Below are 6824 nucleotides of genomic sequence, written 5' to 3'. Positions count from 1 at the left end.
AAAAAATTAGCCAAAAAAAAAAAAAAAGGAGATTAGGTGGTGAGGACCATGCCGCAACCCTCGCCGCCGCTACCCTACCATCGCTGACCATTGCCGGCGAGGGTGGGGTATGGCCTGCGGGGTCGCCGAGCCTCGGCCAGGGGCCGGCAACCCCCGTTGACCGCAGGCGAGGGTGTATAGACCCTCACACAAATTGTCCACTAGTGGCCGCCCTCGGCTAGACTTGGGCAAGGGGTGGCGACCCTTACCCAATTTGGGGGAGGGTCGCGACTCTCACCTAGATCCGGGCAAGGGTTTGCAAGCCCTCATCCGTGGTCGGTGGGGGTCGTTGGCCCTTAGGTGAGGTTCGGCGACCCTCGTTGGCCATGCCCCACCGTTGCCGGTCATTGCTAGCAATGATGAGGCGGCGGTGGCGGAGCGAGGCTACAAGCCTCATCGCTTGGCTATTGATCAAAATTTTTTTTTTTAAAATTTTAGCTTTTTTATTTTAATTTTCAATTTATTTTCAAATTATTTTAAATAAAAAAGTTTAAATTTAAAAAAAAGCCACAATGGAGCTCTAGCAAGCCACGTCAGTGTCATATATTAATAAAAAAGTGCCACATCAAATTTCCAGCTAAGAATACGGGAGTTGGGCACTTAAGTGATCATTTTTGAAAAAATTTGCTACTAAATTGATCCGACGGAAACTTTTGGCATAAAAATGATCTATGTACGCAACTTTTGGTACCAAAAGTGTCCTTTTCCCATGGTCAATAAGTGCTTTTGCGACATTTCCAGATTTGGAAACAAGTAATATCACGCATGCTTAGAAAGCCAATTGATGAATTTTTAGAACTTAGCCAAAAATAGAGTTGTGGAATCTGTTGGATCTAAATTTCGGCTATTCCATTTAATCAGTAATTGCACACAAAAAGAGTTAGGGATCGACCCCCTAAACAGAAGTATCATTTACATTATTTGCATTTGCATTTCATTTAGGTCATGCATTGCACATGCCTATCTCGTGACCTCTATGCAGTTAATCATGGAAAAACGCACGCAACATCAGAGCTCCGTCGAATAGACGAGGATTGACTGTGAAATTCAAAAGAGAAGAGCGAGAGCATACCCCATGGATTTTTTTTAGTGAAAAGTAATATTTTATTTCATTTCATTCACTTCCTCGAGATACAAGAGAAAAATATAGCAGTTCAAATGCAAACCAAAATACATCTTTGACAACTTTAGAACAAAACAAACTCCGGATAATAAGAGAAATCATCAGAACAATGTTATAGATTACTTGCTAAAAGAGCAGATCTATGACTTCTTTACACCATAATCGGCGGCCGATCACCGAATCTGTTTTCAATAATGAGTATACACCGAAAACTCCATCTATTGTTATGCTTTGCTTTTTGGCGATGTGTCCCCAGTACCATCGCCGAGCAGATTAGAAAGGTTGAGCGAGTATAGATTTGACATGAGCTAAACGTTCACAAAGCTCCTCTAATCTCCTTCGAAATTGGACTTGTTCACCAATGAAACCCGAGGAGAGCGAAACATTGAAAACATACACGTAGAAAACCCCAAATCTAAACTAAATCGGGATAGAAATCTTCTAAATACGAGAGAGAAAATATTTCAGATCTATACTAAATTGGAAGAAAAAAGCTCCCAAAATGAGAGAAAAGCAAGAAAAAGGAAAAAGAAGATCAAAACAAGAAACTAGTGAGGGAGAGAGAGAGAAGAGAGAGATCCCTCGCTCTCCCTCAAAATGTTAGTGGCGGCTACGGTTTGGGGAGGTTTGAGTCAGGTAAAAAAATATAGTTGTCGAATATTTATACCTTTCTATATTTCAATGGATATCTTAGTTCTCATTTTCATTGTAAATTTAATGTAGAGTTACCAATTGCGACCATTGAGCCAAACTTGACATCGATATCTCTTGATGATTGACGAAGTTGGAGGTTGGTATGTATAATTTCTATGAAGCTTTTGTTTTCATTTTAATGTGCGATAGAGGAAAAACATCTTGCACAATCAACCAAATGCAAATGTATGACCTGTATGTACTTTAGTTAACCTTGTGCATTCAGCATTGCTTTACAGTATTTTCTCCATCTTGTGGAAGAATACAATATGTCTCTTATTTCTGCATTCCTTTGAGACTCCCTTGTAGATGGGATCAATTTACAAAAGGACCAATTGGTGGTCAACCTAATTTGGTATTTTGGAAAACAAATGATGTTTAATTTGTGTCTTCTATTGAATAGGTAATTTTTTGATGAAGTGCATTTTCTATTGAATAGGTAATTTTTTGATGAAGTGCATTTGGTTCAGAGGCTGTTTGAAGTGTCAATGTTACTGATTATCTCTTATATCCCGAACTTGTCTGTGTGATTGCATTTATTTTTGTCAAGAACCAACACGTGGGATTGATTCGAGCTTCGCATTCACAAACGGGTCATCTACTTCTTTAGCTCTCAGCATGTCATAAAGTGAATTATGTCGATTACTATCAAGCTTTGGCTTTGAGCATCAGATCTTCTGCAACGAAGCAGAACCCTCCATTAAGTTGAGATTTCCCTGCTCATCAAAGGAAATGCCTAGAAGGGTTTGCATCTGTGAATGATTTTATCTTTCTTTCCACTGCAACAGAAAGGAGAAATCTTCCATCTTCTCATCTTTTAAGTCATCTCTCTGCCATTCTCAAATGGCGTAGTAGATTGTCTCCTTTTAACACACCTTTACAATGCCTCTAGTGTCACTTTGGTTTTGTCCCCTGTTTGAGACAAATAGTTTGGTTCAGACACTCATTTTATTAATCTTTATAGCATCATCTTGCCTTCTTTTTGAGTGGTCCAACGTGAACATGAGAAAGTGTGATTAATTTCATCTTTACACAAACGAATTTTGAGTAAAAAATTGTGATTAACATGTATACACTAAAGAATTTTGAGTCAAAAGTTCAGATAATAAAATCACTGTTGAACTCGATTTTAATGAAAATGAAAAAGTGGATACAATGTAAATTGAGAAAATATTGAATTCTTGAAATATTTGAAATTTTAGAGTTTGATTATTTAAAAAAACAAAAAAAGAAGGAAAGAAAGATGAACCTATCGACCCCGACGTGACCCAAAAATATGGGACATTTAAAATTCGGGTACTGGGCCAAGCTCGGTACCGTCAAGTTTTGGGCTGGTTCGGGCCTCTATGAGACTCAGCCTGACCCGACCCATTGACACCCCTAGGTTTGAGAGAGGAAGGGGTTGGGGAGGGGAGGGGAGCATACCCCATGGATTGAAGATCTTTTCGAATGGGCAGTTGGAAATGGAAATGTAGTTTGGATTCTAAGATCCAAGAGAATTGAACCTTGCTAAATCATATCCTGCTCTTCATCAGATCTCCCTATACCAATTTTTATTTTTGAACTTTAGTCAAATGTCAATGAGGTACATAAAATTTTAATTTGTTCAATGTAATCCTTAAAATTTTGGTATACATGTCCTTTTTAGCCCCTGGTTATATGTAAATATTCAATGTTATCCCTAATCTTAAATTAATAAAATGACCACATAGAACATTTTCATATAGTTCAAGGATTAAATTGAACATGTACCAAAAATTCAGGGACTACATTAAGTAAATTAAAAGTTCACGGATCAGATTGAATACTAGGTTAAAGTTCAGGGTCTACGTTGAATAAATTAAAATTTCAGAGACAGCCATTACACGTTGAACCAAAGTCCATAGACTATTTGTATTGGTATTCTGTTACATTCCTTCTTTGAAACTGAGGCCGGCCAAAAACACAGGTAACTCGGAGAATTTCCTAGTCTTTCTCCAATCAACTCCGAGATCCTCGATCTTGAAATCTGTACAGAAGTCGGACTTTGCCACTCCCTCCCTCGGTTCTCCATCGCGAGACCCGATACGTGCATCTGCATCAGAATTTTAAAAGATCCTAATCCTACTCACGGTCCAATAAGCAACAAACTTTGATCATCTCACGGTCCTGCAAATAAGATTTCCTACATAGGTTAAAGTTTCTTTGCGGAATGCTTCAATTCTGAACTATTCCAGTCACGTGCTAAGTATCTCACATCACAATTTAGGGGAAAAATTATCAACAAAGTCCAATATTTATTGCGATTGTGCTAATTTAGTTGTATACCTTTTGTATTTGTACCAATTCAATTTATCCGGCCAATTTTTACCGGAAACCTCTATTGTGCATGTTGGCCGTGCCACGTGGCACGACTGTTAGGATTCGATGCACAAACCATAACGAAGCAAAGTGTAAAAGCGAGAAAAGGAAATATTATTTTCGATAAGAAATATGAATCACATCTCAATATTAACGTGAACTAATTTTAATAATTTGTTATTATCTTTTCTTTTGTTTACCTTGTTTTTTTGGACTTGGGGTCGGTGAAGGCGTTGCGGTGCCTTGCCCATATCTTAACACGGCTGTGCCGGCCTCGAGCGAGGGCGTCGCAACCCTCACTATCTTCTTCTTCTTTTCATTTTGGATTAATATTACATAAAACCCCAAACTAGTACACATGTGACAAATTTACTTCAAACTATTTTTTTGACCACCAAAAATCTAAAATCGGTAGACTTGTGATAAATTTGCTCCAAACTAATTTTTAAACCATAAAAGATCTCAAACCCGTACACATGTGACAAATTTACCCTTCGTTAATTTTCATTAAATTGAGTTCATATACCAGGAACTCCAATGGTACACTTGAGACAAATGAATGGTAAAATTCTAAAATTGGTATATCAGTCAATTGTCACGCCTCATCTAACGTCATCTAACTCAATAATTTGACGATAAAATTTAACAAAAACTAGTGGAGAGTAAATTTATCATATGTGTATCCAGTTTGTGGTTTTTGATCCCAAAAAAATTAATTTGAAATAAATTTATCACATGTTTACTTGTTTGGTGTTTGACGTGATATTAACCCTTTTAGTTTTTGCTGACTACAACTACTTTGGGATTAACAAGACCGGTGACGTTCTTTATTCCAGGAATTTCATAGATTACCGGAGCTGCAGGAACCTTGTCACTGCAAAAAGTCGAAAGACAGTAAGATGCAGCGATTTGTTGAGGTCACCATACCTTCATCTTCCTCTTACGTATCTATTGCATTTTGGCCTTTATATTCCTCCAATGGGGTACAAGTTATGGTTACCACGCATGAAAATTCTTATGCAACTTTTTGAGGAGGTTGCCCAACCAACAAAACTCCATCCAATCTAGCCTTCTTATTTTCGATGTATTGTATAAATGTTAAAGGTTGTCATGGAGCACTTGCCGCCCTGCTCAAGGGGCCTGTGTAGCTCACCCCGACACCTGGTGGAGGCCCCATTTTCACCATTGAACTTAGCATAGTTAGATACACGTCCCTCAATTTTTTGCAATTTTTAAAAATAGTTGATATTCTCTGATTTCCGGGAATTACAAGAAATTACTGAAAAATGAAGACATGGTTATATACTTGTAAAATTTTTATGAGATCATAGGGCTATTCCTTTTTGTCCATGATTTTTGTATGAGAGAAATCTCTTATGATGTTTGAAGGTGACAAAATAATCGAAGGCTATTAATCTATTTATTGGTTGAGTAGAACTAGGTAAAAGATGCACAAGCCGTTATGCAGATGGTATCTTAATAGGATATCTGAAGGTTATGAGTTCTCTATCAATGGTGAAAAGACATTGGCGTAGAGGTGTCAACAAACTGGACGTACTTGGGTAGAAGGTGAGCAAGCCTAAAGCGGAAAGTTCGATAAAACTTAAAAGGGCCTTGAATAGGTGAACATCGAGATAGAGCCGCGATTGCCAATACGCTTGGAGGGACCAGAAGATGGGAGCTCAAGTGTAGTTTATAATGCTACGGATATCATCAAGACAATTGATGTCTTCATGGTGCTAAATATCATCAGGTTCAAAAAATCTACTTCTGACCGAGCATTCAGATTCATGCGGTAGCATCTTATTATGAAGTCTATTCAAATGCATAGACAAGTTGTCTTCCATAAATGAAGAACTCTATTTATAAAAACCTAGATTCTAATTGTATGGGTGATTGAATCATGGAGATTTTGAGCTTATCCTCAATGGCTACTCAATCTTCTTAAACAATCTTGTCCAAATCGGTTGATTTGAGAGTGGTCCTTTGAAAATTGTCCAACGATAAGATTGGAACTAGAGGAGCATAAAAGGAGGCCATGGTGGTGAAGAGGAAAAGATGAGATTAAGAGTCGAAAATTTTAAAGTTCAAAGAGAGCTTCAATTCTTACACACTTGTCTTAATGAGCTTCAAAGTTGTTATCCTTTTTTTTTTTTGGTCGAAAAAGTTGTTATCCTCGAGAGGCATTGAAAAGAGTGATTGTGTAAGATACAAGCGATCTATCAATATGAGAAGTATCACTCTTTGTAACCTCTTAGTAGTTCACTAGTGAAATTTAACTAGTAGGTTGTGTGCGTGGAGAGTGGACATGAGCTTGCAATAAGATGAACCACTATAACTTCTGTGTGCAATTATTTCTACCCCTTAACTCTCTATTTTTATCTTTGATAGTATATTGCATGCAAGTAAATATGATTATATCACTATTTTTCTAGTAGACTCGATTTCATGTGACGTTAATCTTGACTATTTTAATTTCGCTTGAATTTATCAAGTTTGGTCAAAATCATCTATTCACTCCCTCTAAGTGATAGTGCTAGCAACAACACTTTGACCTTATGAAAATTTAATTCTTTGAGATGTACAAGGGAATTACTCGAAAAAAAAATAATATTTTAGCTTTATTTAA

This window comes from Rhodamnia argentea, chromosome 6 (genome assembly GCF_020921035.1).
Source record: "Rhodamnia argentea isolate NSW1041297 chromosome 6, ASM2092103v1, whole genome shotgun sequence".
NCBI lineage: Eukaryota > Viridiplantae > Streptophyta > Magnoliopsida > Myrtales > Myrtaceae > Rhodamnia > Rhodamnia argentea.
Note: the sequence above shows the minus strand (reverse complement) of the source record.